Below are 15,983 nucleotides of genomic sequence, written 5' to 3'. Positions count from 1 at the left end.
TAAAAATATAAATGTACTTAACGTCAAAGTAAATTTGTAGTAATCTCTATCAGTAAGTTGCAGTGTAACTTAGATATGGGTAAGTACGTACGTGCAACGCTAAATTGAAAATTTATAATATTATTAGGGATTTAATTATTGATATTGGTATACATAAACGATTTAGTCTCATTTATTTTTAATCTAGTCCATTAATGAAAAAGTTATACTATATTTAGAAAATAGTACTAAGCAAAAATAATTAGAAGATTTTACCAATTATAAACTCATCCTACGCTTATTGTCTGTAAGAGTTACAGGAATTCTCGCCTTTTCCAACGATAAAATTATTACACGAATCGAAGGGCTATTAAAAAGTTTTGTATTGTTTGAATCGCATTTAAAAATTGTTACCATTTTTTAGTAATTTTAAATTCCCTCTAGTTATTTTGATTTATCAATAACAAAAGCATTACTAACATCTGTCGATACTGGAATGTTCTCACGGCTATAAGATTTTTCATTCACAATACCATTATAAGTTTCAATTGTCATTTGTTACCAGTAAATAAAGAATGAACTAAAATTATATTTTTGTTTTAATATAGTTAAATATTTATAGGTAAATAAAATAAAATATATAAAAACTAATTTATAGAAGCCGTTAGTGGTAAAGTTTAAAATTCATTATGTAAATTTTTTGAATGAAATTTTTGTCTTTTTAAACATTTCTCTAAATCAAGTCTTAAAAATCCTATATCACAATTGAGACGACAGGTGTTGAATGCAGGTAGAACGAAAAGGACTATTATCCCGACGGCCTAGCAAAAAACTGGCCATATGCTTCCAATTGCGAGACTATTATTATTAACTGAAGTAATTTATAGTTTTGCTTGTTATTGGACCCGCATCTCCAATTTGTATCAATGAATAAACTGTTAAAATTGCGCCCAATGACCGCTGGTAATGAATGCTATGTATTATGATAGAGAGTTGTTACGTAACACTTATACCTACATGTTCCCACAAAGTTACTAAAGCTCACATTGTTCAGATTTTTTAGAAAATTCACTCTAAAATATTAGTGTTCATATCTGTAATGAGTCAGCATACATGCAAAGTATATTATATATTTATAAATTAAAAGAAAACATTGTCAGGAATATACATTTTATAACCTATATATATTACATAATCATCTTTAACTGCCAGGATTTACGTAATAGTTTTTATGACCTAACCTTTAGTTATAAGAAACTTGTAAATGACCTATTGATCTTTCCGTACATATTTTATCTATATTGATCCAGACTACAAGTTACTCGAATTTTAATAAAATATCGTTTGTTGATTAAAATGCTACGAGGTTATTTAAGCTAAGGCATTTCCCGAAACCTCATTGATAACGGTATACCGAAATTAAATAATTAACACTAGTTCCAGCAGACTTAAATTCTTTTTACGTTTATAACATACAATATACATATTTAAATATACCGTCACGTGTTACCCATGTAACATACATATTTTTTATATTCCTAAGACTTTTTTCGTATCCAAAGTTCAGAAAATATGCGATAAAGATTTTGCATTTTAATATTTTTTTCTCAAACTCTACCCAATATTTAGTTTGAAACTTGTTTCCCGACGCAATTTATCATGTATCCCAAATGTTAGTTCTTTCTTCTCAAGGCGGATGCAGAACGCACCTGGCCTATCCGTTTCAGACTTTTTTTTTTAAAGGCACTGCACTTAAGTTTATTTTTAGTATTCTGACATTGAAATCAATTCCAGCCTCGGAGTTACGGTAATGGAATCTATTTAAAGAACAATAAGGCACCAACTGAGTAATTTTTCAACTGTTAATGAAATTTAGTATTAAAATCTTTAGGTATTTTTCATTGCTCGACAATATTCATCTTGATGAAATAGCTTAATTAAAATCAGTTGTGAAAATTTCTGGGATCTTTCGATATCCATTAACTTGTAAGTGATTTATCCAAAGCTTTGCTAGCTTACGTCGGCTTCCTAAAAACGGGTTTTCACTCCTACATAAGTTCTAATGGATTAAAAGAACCGTTTATTAAATTTAATAAACATAATAACTGAGATTAGTTTTTTAGGTTACATATTATCTACGTTTATAAAATGCATCAAAACAGCTTTTATGTTGCACCATATTATATTCTATCCGTAGATAAACTTATTAATATAGATGGAGATTGGAGATAGCGTTTTGACAAGCTAGAAGATATTGGATGACCTTGAGATGCGAAGATTTTTTTACTTTCGTTATTTAATCTATTTTGGGGTGGTGACAGGCATCATACAGAATGGTTGCGGGGACACGATAAGTAGCCGGGGCGCCGCTTTCATCTGTTCCGCACTGTGTGTACTCTTTATGGGATGCGAGGCGCATCTTAAGCTTCACTTACACTGAAAACCGTTCTTAATTTCATATAAATGATTAAACGCTGGGGTAAAAAGATAAATCGAAATTACAGTAAACAGTGAGAGAAGAAAAAATATTACATTTTATGATATTTATAAAAAGAGCCATCAAACTATAATGATCCTACAAACATACATACGTAATTATTACGCAATACGTATAATATTTAAATCTAATTACATCGGCATGAGCGCCGCCTTTTAGCTACAGATCAAGGGTCTTAAACTCTAATGACGTTAACTGCATTGCTCTCTTTCATTCACAGGAGCCGTGACGCTTGCATACCGTTATCTCATGAGATAACCTATATATTTATTGCCCTTTTTACGAGTACCAGTAAATGTATAATTTACGGATTCAGCCCACATATTAACAGATAAAATTTATCAATTCTTCAGGTTATTTAATTGTTTTTTTTTTTAAATTTAAAATTTGTTGTATTATATGATTTTTTTTTATATTAATTATATTATTACTTTATAGTATAATCAAGTATACGAAGCATATAAAAAGAATACATGTAAATGACATCGATTTATTTAATACATTTACATATATAACTCATAACTTTCCCACAAGTGCAATTTTTGGTCATAATAAAGATGTTCCGTAAGATATACCGCAGTTAGACATTATGTGTACAATGAGATTTCCCAGGTGCAAATGAATCTTATTTAATTTTACTCTGGAGCCTGAAACAATCCTAATCGTGTTACATATAACGCCAGTTCTCTCATTCTTTGCCCACATTAAACCTACAAATCTTCATTAATTCTACAAAATTTATATTTCGACTCTTCTCACACTTTCCATATGACACTGAAGTTTAAACTTTACGGCGGCTCTGCCGGAAATTTATTCCTTTAAAACAGCACTATCAGAATATTGTAAAAGAATCTCACTTTTAACAAATTTACATGTAAATGGAAGAGATGTAACAGATGTTAACAAGACATTGTATCTTTATGATTCTCAATATCTTTCTGTTACATCTTATAATTTACATATTAACTGTTGTCCATCGCTTCGTCACTTTGGCACTTTAATCTTGTTCCGTTGCCTTTTGGAAATACATATGTTGTATTGTAAACTGTCTCTATAAAATATTATGCATTTCTTTTACGTAACCAATGAAGTATTGAAGGAGGATAATGAAGTAAATATAAATTTAAGGATAGGAAATCGTCGTCACTCTATACTCTATATGATTTTTTAAATAGATATTGTAACTGTTTCAAAAGATCGTAAAGACGATTTCTATTCAACTCGATAACAGAATATTATATGAGGTAATGAAAGCCGTGTGAAGGACAGTCGTGTAAAATAAAGGTTAAGTCTCACAGGACCGTTGAGGTCAACAATACCTTAGGAAGGTCGTAGGCTAGATTACGGCGACATAATAGTACATAAGTTTTATTTTGAATTATCTCCACTATTTTGTCCACTGATTAAAGGAGGTGTTATTTTAATGTTCTATCAATTGAAAATTCAGAGTGTAATATAAAATAATTATGAAACAAAATATTAAGGAATACCTAGTATGAAATGATTCCAATAAATATTCTCCAAAGGCTCCATAGATTCAAGTTTCATTGGACTAAATGTGTTGAAATGTATTTCCTCTGTGCCTGCCTTGTGAGGTTAACTTCTTGCGGAGTGTTTAATTGCTTTTCAGTTGTTCAATTGCTTTAAACTGAACTTTTAAGTCTACATTTTGTTAAATTAAATCCCCAGTGCTCTGCTTTTAAACGAGTATTTTGTGATTTATATAACAAATAGTTCTTTTAAATTTTACATAGGAAGATGTTTCATGTATACTTTTATGTTATTCAAAGAAAAAATTGTTTCGGATTAATATTATAAATTCCTTTTTGTACTTGTACTTGATATTTTTACTATATTACACAAAAAAATTCAAACATGTTTGGATTCTAAATCAAAACAAACAAGTCGAGTAGGGAGGACAAAAGACTTTGTAAATTGCAATTATCGACCTTGACGACTTAGGGTTTCTGGACGAGAACCGGCACGTGCAGTTAGTAAAACGATAATGATAGAGTAGCTATGGGGGAATCATAATCAACTGAATAACTAATTCAAACCATTTCACATTACTCCGCGTTAGGCCCTTTTTGCGGCACCCTAAGACCTATTGTCAAAAGTCCTCATGGATTCGAGGGTCATTCTGCCATTATTTTTGTAAAAATGTTTTGAAAAGGTCATTATAGACCCAATTTATTATTATATATTACTGCGGATGTGTAAATAAATATATTAAAAACGATTCGAAGATTAAATAAATTGATTGTGATTAAAAGTTTTGTTTCCATTTGCTTTGAAAGTAAAAATTAAATGACTGATATATTTGACGTTTTAGGCAACATAGACTCAAATAACCTAGGAATTACCCTCATATGTTGTCCAAATAGTATATATGTATATATTGGATTTAAAAGTACAATATGTAATGTAAATTGGGTCAAACAGGCTAAGGACGAAGGCTAAGTAGGACAGGAAAGGGCGAGAGATATTCCAGACAGCGTTAAAATCGCTTCTGTTCCAAGTCTGCTTTATAACAACATATTTAATGCTGAAAACTGTATGGTAATTCCCGCTACGTTCACGACCTCCTTGGCAAAAGAAATTTGGCTACTTTTTCCTTAAATTTATGTTAAGATATATAAATATGGTTTTGTATTTATTCTTCATACATTAGGTCAAACGGTCGAGGCTATTCCTCAAAACACATTAAATTGCCTTCAAGTTGACACATTGAAGTTAAATGTACCGCTAATAGTAAAGAGGACGTTTGGTCTCCAATAAAATTTGATTACATTTGATCATAAATCTTTTTTTCATTATCTCACTTGGCGTCGGCGGGTCCGTCTCTGGCGCGGGAGACAGCGCCCAAATCCCCATGTTTTGACACACATACACAGCGTATTTATGACATACAGTCCGCCTCTGCCGATCTGACATGAGATTTATGAAGTCACCATGTGTGCAAAGAGATTGGATTGCTTTTATGCAACGGCAAACCCTGTTACGGATGTTGACATTTTTATCAGTACATTTGAACTTTGGATACTACTTAGAATTGCTGTTCTGTTAAATTAAGTTTCTGTTTTTTTTTATATATACCATTATTAATAAGGAAGATTTGAAATACTTAATAAAATCTATAATTTTTGTTTCAAAAATTTCGTTTTGTTAGCTCTTGTCTTACCGAGTAGTTAATACATAAATTTTTGAACATAACTACGAAAGGGTTTAAATATCAATTTAAAACATTTTTATTTCTAATTTGAAATTCTAATTATGGTACATCTACAATAAGGCATTTCCTTTACGTCGATACTTAGTTAATTAACGGAGTCTGTCCCACGCTCATTGCTTTCCTTAATTCAGATCAATTAATACCTATCTGCTTGCAATCACTTTAATGATGACTGATATCCGTAGAGTGTGCTAGATTATATCCAATCGAAAACGTCATGGTTGAGATAAAATATAACTTTATTATTGTAACAACACTTTAATGGATTTTTTTTAGTACCAAGTAAATTAAACAAAATTGAATTAAGCCAATGTTATTATAAGCCCTTACGTTGCTACTCGTGTCTCTGGGGTTGATACATTAAGGCTTACAATTTGCTTACTCATGATAACTTTTTGAGGACCCCAAAATTAAACTGGCGTACGACGTGAGTGCGTTTGTAAGTCGCTAAGATTTATCGTTTTTATCTAATGACATTTTTTATACAATTCACTTTTGGCGCACCCTTCTTCGTATATGTTATAAAAAAAAAGAGTAAAAAATATAGATCCATATCTCATCTTATTTCGTTACAGTTAACTTTCGGGGTTATCGATCGACTCACGGATTCCAAATGTCACACTTGCCCGTTAAAGTTATCGTGACCGAGATCTCGAAGTCAAACGTTTACATCCTGGCTAAAATGATATTAATGACTCTTACACGACCATTATTTTAAATACAAGTTAAATATTTGGATACAGATTATGCAATACGTACTTCCGGACAACGGACGGACGCGTCGGAACATGGAAAGCATTTTAAGCGGTTGCACTGATACCATCCCGTCTATTGTTCCATTTATTTTGGGACCGACCTATTGATCCGCCGCAATATTAAAGTTCCGCTTATAATGGTCCTTTTTCATGCAAATATGTGTTGTATATCAAACAAGTAAATGACTTTTTGTTGCGAAATAGTTTACAAACTACCATGCGGGATCGAAAATTCGACATGTTTTTCTCTTTTTTTTTCATCAATATATTTTGAGAGATATGCTGCTAATAACAGTTTATAGACGATTTTCGACAAACGGTACCATATAACAGAATTCTAAGAGGTTTTTCGGGAGTTTATTAAACGGTAGTATAATTATCACATCATAATAAGTATTTAATACAGATTCTTAGAGTTCAAAAGCCATTGCGTGATTTTTTTTGAAATGGTTAGTCCCCAAGTATTAGGGCTGATAATAATTGTATATATAAAACCACACTATACATGTACAAATTAAGACTGAAAGTATATTATTTATATCTAATTCCGTGTTTACAATATTGTATCTTGGCTACCATAAGTGTGACGGGAAAATAATAAATTAGAAATAATATTAATAGAGAGCATGATTATATAGCATGAGCAACCCTAATCACGAAGCCTCATATTGTGAGTACCTCAGTAGCAACCTGATACAAATCTCAAATGAAACACGATGCTCGTTTAGGGTTCTATAGTTTACGACTAACATCGTATATCGATACATTTTATTTATTGGCAAGTCTTTACATAATTAATATATATTTATATATAAAATAAATAATCTAACTTTCTATGAAGTAATTCGTTTATTGACATCGAAATAGGTTATTAAAATTAAACACATTATGAAACATTCTAAAGATCAATAGTTTTAATAAAAATAATAAAATAACCATTGTATTTTAATATAAAGCTTTTACATCGACACGTTTTCTATAACTTTTTATTTCTTTCTTTTATAGTTATACCTTTCGAGGCTATTAAATTGATGCGATGTTATAAGTAAAAGAAATAGTCCGAACTCAGACGTAGGTATTTGTCCCAGATTGCTTCCCGACGCTCCGGAGGGAGATTATCCCAGCATCACCCCATGTAACAAATATACTGGGTTTTGTCCTTTATTTTTCCCTGATTATATACCGTGTTCTCATCGATTTGTAGGTACCGAAGAACCTCGCCAAGTTAATCTTGATGTATTCTAAGTATATTATTGGAAACAATAATGCTTGGGACACATTATGTAAGTCTATATCATGTAACGGAGTTATGTTAAGTTTTCCTTACCTCTCATAGAATAATAAAGTTGTGGAAAATGACCTGAAATGCTTTCTACTTATGGAACATTATGAAAAAAGCTTAGATTTATTGTTGCTATAAACTAAAGATATTGAAATTATTTCAAAGGACGATATTTCTTCTCGAATGTAGACATCTGTGACCTTCTAGGGTCAAAAGGGCTGTCTTTCGACCCTTGACTATTTATATAGTTAGAGTCTCCCCAAAATTGATTTAGACTTTATTTCAATTGAATGACTTTCAACCCTTTTTATTTAAACGTATTAATGTTTTATTGCTTCAACCATTCATAAGAGGGTATCATATATATCATGTAGATGCATATATTGTACTTACTATCGATATTGTCACAAGCCTTGTAAATAAATATATCAGGAGATAATGTTATTACCGTAATTAATGTTCCAAAATGTGCTTTATATTGTCATAACTGGTTATATAACGTGCAATATTTGAGATAATAATATTTGCCAATATGTTAGTGAATCCTAAATCGATAGCACCACTAATTTTGAACTTAAATTTTCTTATATATTATAGTTGGTATACATGCCTTATACGCGAGTCGTTAAATCTCTACTAAAATACTTGATCCTTTTTAAATTCGATTTTGTAGCTGTACCCATGAGACTAATGAAAAATATTTTCCTCGTCCATGTTTTTTTTCTGGGATAAAATAAATTTCTCGTGGGCATTACGTATTTCTGGCGACATTTTTATACAAACAAAATGTAGTAAAAAGTTAGAAGCAGAGTTACAGCCTTTATCCCACTACTGGATGACAGACTCTTTTCAAACTATGTAAATTCTAAACTAACCTTGTTTCGATGTTTCCCTAAGTGAAATCCGGTTCTATATAAAGGAATGTGGAAGTGGGATTTCTTTAATGTATTTTTCTTCACACTATGTATAGAGTACGATTGTACTTGAGAATCAGATGTAAAGACAAGCTATCGCTACCATGGAGGGTAGTATTAGAACTGTCAAGAAAATTCCTTCGGTCTCTCCTCGGTAAAATCACATACCAGTCCGATGGTAGATTTACTTTGTTCTACTTTATTATATTGTTCTAAAATGTACTTCATTTATTAAAACTTTGAATATCTACGAGTTTTATTAAAAATAATATTAGTTTGACTGTTATATTAATTGTTTGTCCTTTATGCCGTTGGGCTCACGACACGTTCAGTAGTTTCATTATTGTGTCGGACCGGCCAGTAATGGGTGTCGCCTCATTACATAGAGCTTTGTTATCGTACTGCGAACCATTGCAATTAGAATAACCGTAATTACTAATTTATTTTGGGATGATTACAATAGCTTTCTACTGAACAAAACAAGAGTTTTGCTCGAAAAACAGGTTTTGCCTTCTATTAGGATAATTACATTAAAATAATAACATTAAAATTGAAATGAATGATTGAAAAAATATCATAAATAATAATTTCTTACTTAAGACTGAAACCGTTTTCCTAGAAACTTGTAATTTAAAAAGCAATTTCGCCGTCATAGTATACGGTTTAATTTAATATAAAAAAGAAATATTTAACTTTATTTAATTGTAGCGGTCTAGAATGAGGTCAGAGCGCAGACACATGTCTAAGTAATAAAACACAGCTAGCCACGGGATCTACCAGCTTTATTGCATTTAGCTCGATGCAATTTTGAGTCCATTAATCTTCTCTGTGCTGTTTCGGTGCTTCGCTCCTAACCTTAGTTTACCTAAACACCTCTTGCAATTTCCGCAACTGCACTTGCAGTTTCGACTCTTATAATGGAAAAAATCCCTGTATTTGCTTTTCTGTCCGTAATTTATTCAAAATTTATTTTGATTTAAATATCCAATTTAAATAGTTCTATGTAAAATATGTTTCAACCTATAAACATAAAAGTGTCATCCTTTCGTAAGACCAATATTTGTTCACCATAAAAACTCATGAGCTGTCAAGGGATTAGGACGACATCTCTCCCCTCGGCACTCTTGGCACGCGACTGTTCACAAAATGGAGCCAAGCGTATTTACAAGGATCTCTTACTTCGTGTATATTCGAATTGAAATTCATCCCTTAAATTGTGTACATTAAATGGTACATGCTCATAGATAACGCGGTTCATAGGGTACTATTGTTAGACTAAATATATAACATAAAAAGATGACAGAAGCTACGATCATAAATATCACTGGCAGCAAAGTTATAAAAGCAGAAAACTTGTAAACGTTGGCCGAGTAGGAGGAGTAATTAAAAAGTCCTTTGAGGCGGCTTTGAAGTGTCTGTTTCTTTAGGAGTCTAGCTGGAGTCGATAAAGTGTACGATTCAAAAGATTTATAGCCGCGCTAAAGTTATAGACACGACGTCGACGAAGCCACGCACTGCTTGTGTCAGTTTGGACGATAAATGAACTTTCAAACTTCTAAGAAAATGTGTCCGGAGCGTGATGTTTAAAATTACTTCTTTGTTATTCCTAAAATTAGAAGATACTGTTAAGAGTGTTATACCAAAAGGATATTTGCTATAATATAAAATATTGAATAGGTTTTTATTAATAGCGCTATTACGTCGCTTTAAATCTAAGGTATATTACTTTCAGTAACGACATGTAATAAGCATTAACGACACGTAATAAAAAGTTAACTTCAGTATGTACGTATATAAAATATAAGCTTGAGTCGAGTGTATTAGTCGATAAATGAAATTTGTATCATACAGCCAAGACACAATGACGAGCTAAGGATTAATCCTATTTCCCATTAAACAATTTAATATCCGTAACGGAATATTACCAACGTAACGTATACAATTTTTACTGATACAATTGTTTCCGTGCAAGGCTATAAAGGATTACAAATGAGAAGGAAACGTTAAGAACACGTGCCTTAGAATTAAATAGTTTCTTTTGTCGGCTAAACGTTCACCGACTAACTCAAACGGCGTGCTATTGTGATCGCTACTATGGATTGTTCCTCGCAAGCCGAGCACGATTAATAGCGACTCGACCGTTCTGCAGACACTTACTTTATATCCAGTAAACGATGTCGAAAAAGGAAGTACTTTAACTCATTAAGTTCTTTTCTTCAGAGTTTAACTTGTCGTACTGTTTAAAGATCTCTTGCTCCGCTGGTAATTCAAATATCTATTATTGTATAGTTGGATACCAATATGAAATTTTCGTTTACAAGTACTTTGCAAATGAAGTATTAATGTAGTATTAATGTGTCAAAAACCGGCCATTAAGCTACATTAACAAAAGAAGTAATTCCTATTTAAAGAATTTTATTCTCGTCTGGTGTCTTGATAAAAATGTCTGGGGTTGTTTAGCTTTCCCCTAATATTGTCCACGACGTTCCCCTTTTGTTTCCCTTAATGTAATTATGGGACGTCATTTAAAGGCCGCTGCGATGCCGTATTAGAACGAGAATACATCGTCGAACTAAACACCGACTGTTATAGATATTTATTCATACATCTACATCGATACGACGAAACATAGATGTGAAGATAAATAAACGTAAAACTGTCGGTATTTAATAATAAATACGAACTTGTACTAAGGATAAAACTTTGTATACATCAGCGATATGAGTAGCTAACGGTCAGCACTACCTTATTTCGTAATCGATATTGGCTTCAGTAAAAACAAGAATGATTAATGAGTTGAAGAACATACGTAATGTAAAATATTTATAGTGTATTAAAATATATATATATATCATTTGTTACATCCACGCTAGGTATAGATATGAACAACAAGGAGTTTGAACTAACTCCAAAAACTCGTTTGGGTACCGAAGCGCAAAAATTACAGCCTTGCTGTCTAGCCATTCAGAAATCCGTGACGACGTCGAGACGTATTACTACTTTCAAACTATGTGCAGGAACATAAACCTAACAGCACCTATTTTAAAAGTTATAACACCTTAAACTTCCTTATAAAGACTTCCGAAGCATCTGAGATAATGCCTTGTTGAAAACTACTAGACTTTTATTTAAAAATCAATATTTACTTAACATTAACTATAATGGTATCGATTATAAAACGTTCTGTTTTTGTGATATGTGAGTCATTTCAAATAATATAATATGGTAGGACATTTCGAATTCTAGATGGTTCCATCGTCTGTCAACTGTGGATTTTATGTGTTATGTAGGTATGTCCTGTAAACTGATAACAAAGTAGAGTTCTACTTAGTTAGTAGCTTCCTGGTTCGCTTATGTTAAATACTTTAAGTACTTTACTTTTATCTTAGAATAAAATCTATATCCAGAGATAATGAGTAAAGAATATTAATGATATCTTAGATTTTCGTGACCACATATATGAGAATGAAACTATGTTTTTCGGATGTGACTATGCGATTTTATTATTTTATTTTTACATTTTTATCGTCGCTTCGATTAGTAACAGCAATTCTATCTATTGTCGAATGTTCTTAGCTTAGATAATCGTAATTAAGTATATATGTTATAATAGAGGCGATATTAAAATAAGACATAATCTAATGATGTCGTAAGTAAGTCATAGATATATTCATTAAAGAAATCTTCAAGATTTTCAACTTTGACTTTACTTAAAAGTGAGATTACCGCAGCGCGGCAGCCTGCAGTTAAAGTTTTGACAGTATTTTCTGAAAACTTTGCATCTGATTAGTTTTAAAATTCCAAGTCATATAAAGTCGAATCCCCTTTTGAGTTGTAAATAATATTTTGTCTAGATGCAGAAGTGACATATCTTTATTTTTTTAATAGATCACATTAAAAGTGTCATGATTTTTTTCTTTTGCAGCTTGATAATCCTCATTATTTAATAAAGGTCACGAACAATCGCGTCCAATCTGCATCACAATAACTAGGGGTATTTCAAAATAAACGAAATATGATTTAAATGAATATTTAATATTTCTAAGTTAAAAAAAAGGTCTTTTACTATTATAGGAAACTCGAAATGTCATATATTTACTAAATTATTGAAATTAAATACTTTTAAATTTCAACCATAATTCAATCCGTGAAACTATTTTAAATAATCGTATATTGGTGAAGCGGAGATACAGTGACTAAAATCAAGTTGGAATTTACACAATAACTTGTTAGAATAACTTCCAAATAATTATACGATTACAAGATTAAAGAGGCGCGATGATTAACGTGATTAAGCAATTCATGGAGATTATCAAGAAACTGATTTCACCTCCGCGGTTATACGGTTATAGAATACAGCCTCACTAATAACTGTTAATTAACTATAATGTTATAAGCCATCTCATAGCTCACCGCGGCAATACAAATAAGTCATTAATTATCAAGATCCTTTATCATTGCTTATAAGTTACTTATATATTTAAATAATGCTTTGTATATAATGAATGCAAATATAATATAGAAGAGATAGTTACGTATAATTAATTATGTTTATGACATAAAAGATGAGAAGCCTCAGCATTAATATAGTTAAAGATTTGCAAAAATTCTGGTTGAATTCTGTTCTTTGGATACACATATGTAGGAATTCCTGTCCAGTTTTTGTTTTCCCAGTGGCACTGTATAAACAGCGGAAAGTCCGAGTTCCGACGGAACTAGTAAATGTGTACATTTCTACGCTCTGGTGCATATTTTTCCTAGATTTTTAGCATTCATACCGCATCACTTGTTACAAATGTGAGAGTTAGGTTATTTATTTATTATAAAGCCACTGTAATAGTTATATAATATTTAAATTGGTATAGTGACAATATTTCTACTTTAAAAAGACTGTTAGTACAAAGTACAAATATTATCTCTATTTAATGTATATAATATAATATCCGTATTCTAAAATTAAACAAGCCTCGATAATGTAATTTTAACTGAAAATGGACGGTAATATGTAGATTCAATGATGTGGTTTACAGGGTTTGCTATAGGAAACCTTTGTTAATCTTATTAAACTATATTCAATTTATCTATTTCCATTTGATATACGTAAGTGTTATTTGAGTATTGTTTTATTTAATGCCATTTAAATAATACAATAGAGAGCGTATTTTGTTTTTCATATAAACATTTTTACTTCGATGAGATGATTAGTGTTTATTCGTAGATAAGTTTTCAAACATCGCCTTCGTTTAAATTACAATAATATTCTCGATTTAATATTAATATGGAGACAAAACCACGTTCATGTGTGTGTATTTTAATAAAATGTCACATTAAGACCAGCTTGTAAAGCCATTAAGCATTTTTATTTTAAAGCCAATAAATTGATTAAAGTAAAGGAAAACCATATGCCATTAAATTATTTTAAATAGTTTTTTTTTGTATTTAAGTTCATAAAAATTTAGGTTGGCGTCAATAGGGTTTTTGGTTCTGTAGTGGAATGTTACTATTGCATAGACTAAGAGAAGCCTAAGAACAGAACTTAATAAAAAAACAATCAAATTCCAATCCTCTCGTATCCTCTCGTATGTAAGCACACAAATGTTTTATTAGCTTATAAATGTCACTGGGACATTATATGTCTTAGAGAATTATCTATTCTGACAGTAAAATATGTCGTGTCACTTCTCTCAAAAAGACTAATAAAAACCTTAGTTTCCAAAGGCACGTCCATTGAATGTTACTTAATATATATGGACCTAAAATTAAGTGGTAAATATAATAAATTTGAGTCTTTTGATGGTATTAGTGTTGAAGTAATGGGACACTAATGGCACCGAAGCTCAGGTAATTTCTTTCAGCGCTATTAATTAGTTTACTTATAATTTATTCGAGTGCTTTGACTCTGATATCGGACTTCCATTGGTTTGGAATTCTATTATGTGATTGTATTACCTTCTGGCTCGGGTCCCTCATTATTTGTAAGATTTTAAAGTAAGTTGTAAGATTTTAATGTATAATATGTATGAAATGTGTTTAAATATTTCATTTTACTTATCATAGTTTAAAATACATGGATATGTAAAAGATTACTAATTAAATATGCATAATATAAAGATATAATCTAAATAGATCGTAGAATATATGCAGTCTATGTCACCAAGAGATCATAAAACAAATACATTCCAAAGATATTGTAAATTTTAACAGCATTATTTACAGTGTAATTACTTCCAAAAAAGCCCGTTGCGATACTGTTTTTACGTCTCAGCGTATAATTTCATTTTGAATTTAAAACATAAAAATCCGAAAGTGGACTTCAATTTCATTATACGAGCAAAAATAAAAAAAAATCAGTATTTTTATTGCATGTTCCGTTTATTCGAAAGTAACCATAATCGTTATAATTACTTTGAATAAATGAGCACGTAATTTCGAAAAAAAATATAACTTTATTCAGATCCTGCTTTTTTAGAAGCTTTCATATAAAAATAAACATTTTGAAGCATTTGATTACATTTACTATTATATAGCGATGACAGTTCGTAATTTGTAACGTGAGTTTAGGTCCAAATAGTTATATAATTTGTTCTGTAATTCCTTTTTTTTGTCATTTAATAGAAATATTACTCATCACATTAAATGCTCGTGCATGAACATTTAATCAAATCAACTCTTGTCCTCGACTCGGTGATCCGAAGCAAATCGATGGGAAACAGTTCATTTCATTCTGCCTTTATTGTTCCAGCGTCAGTTTTAAAATAAATATCAAACCATCAAGCATATTGTGATGAACTATGAAAGGATGTCTAGTGCGAATAAATCTTTTTGTTTTTTTTTTAAACATATATTTTACACACTGAATGCTTTTTATGATAAATTGTTTTCCTTTACTGCGCACAATGTTAAATTATAAAATTTAATAAAATGATGCATTTTATTTTATTTACAATACGTAGCTAAAACATTGCATTGAATTACGTCACGGCTGAGGAGACGAGGGTGAGGTCTATTCGTGTCACACAAGGACTATATGAAGTTAATCTATGAATTCTTATTACCTTGCACGTCTGCATCATATTATATATATCTACACTATAACTAATATTACTACTTTGAGTTATTCACAAAATGTTTTTACAGGACATCACTAAGATTATTATTTGTGGCGATATTCCTTAAATAATAATATTTAATTAAAACTATTGAGAGAAATACATTTATATTGTGTTATAAAGATTTTTTTATATAATAAAGCATGAAGCGATCGGTAAGTAATAATGTAAACTACTTTGAGCGATAGCAGAAAATTAAATGCACAAAACTCTTA

The 15,983-nt window shown here is 30.8% G+C and overlaps 1 protein-coding gene across 1 annotated transcript in view; it reads left to right on the top strand.

The window, feature by feature from the left end:
- The window catches only part of LOC116767303 (transmembrane protein 132E), a 46,994-nt gene that overhangs the window by 473 nt on the left and 30,538 nt on the right, over window positions 1-15,983 (top strand).

The sequence above is a fragment of the Danaus plexippus genome (genome assembly GCF_018135715.1).
Source record: "Danaus plexippus chromosome 9 unlocalized genomic scaffold, MEX_DaPlex mxdp_26, whole genome shotgun sequence".
Lineage (NCBI taxonomy): Eukaryota > Metazoa > Arthropoda > Insecta > Lepidoptera > Nymphalidae > Danaus > Danaus plexippus.
The sequence above is the reverse complement of the archived record's forward strand: the minus strand, read 5'-3'. Positions and strand labels throughout refer to the sequence as shown.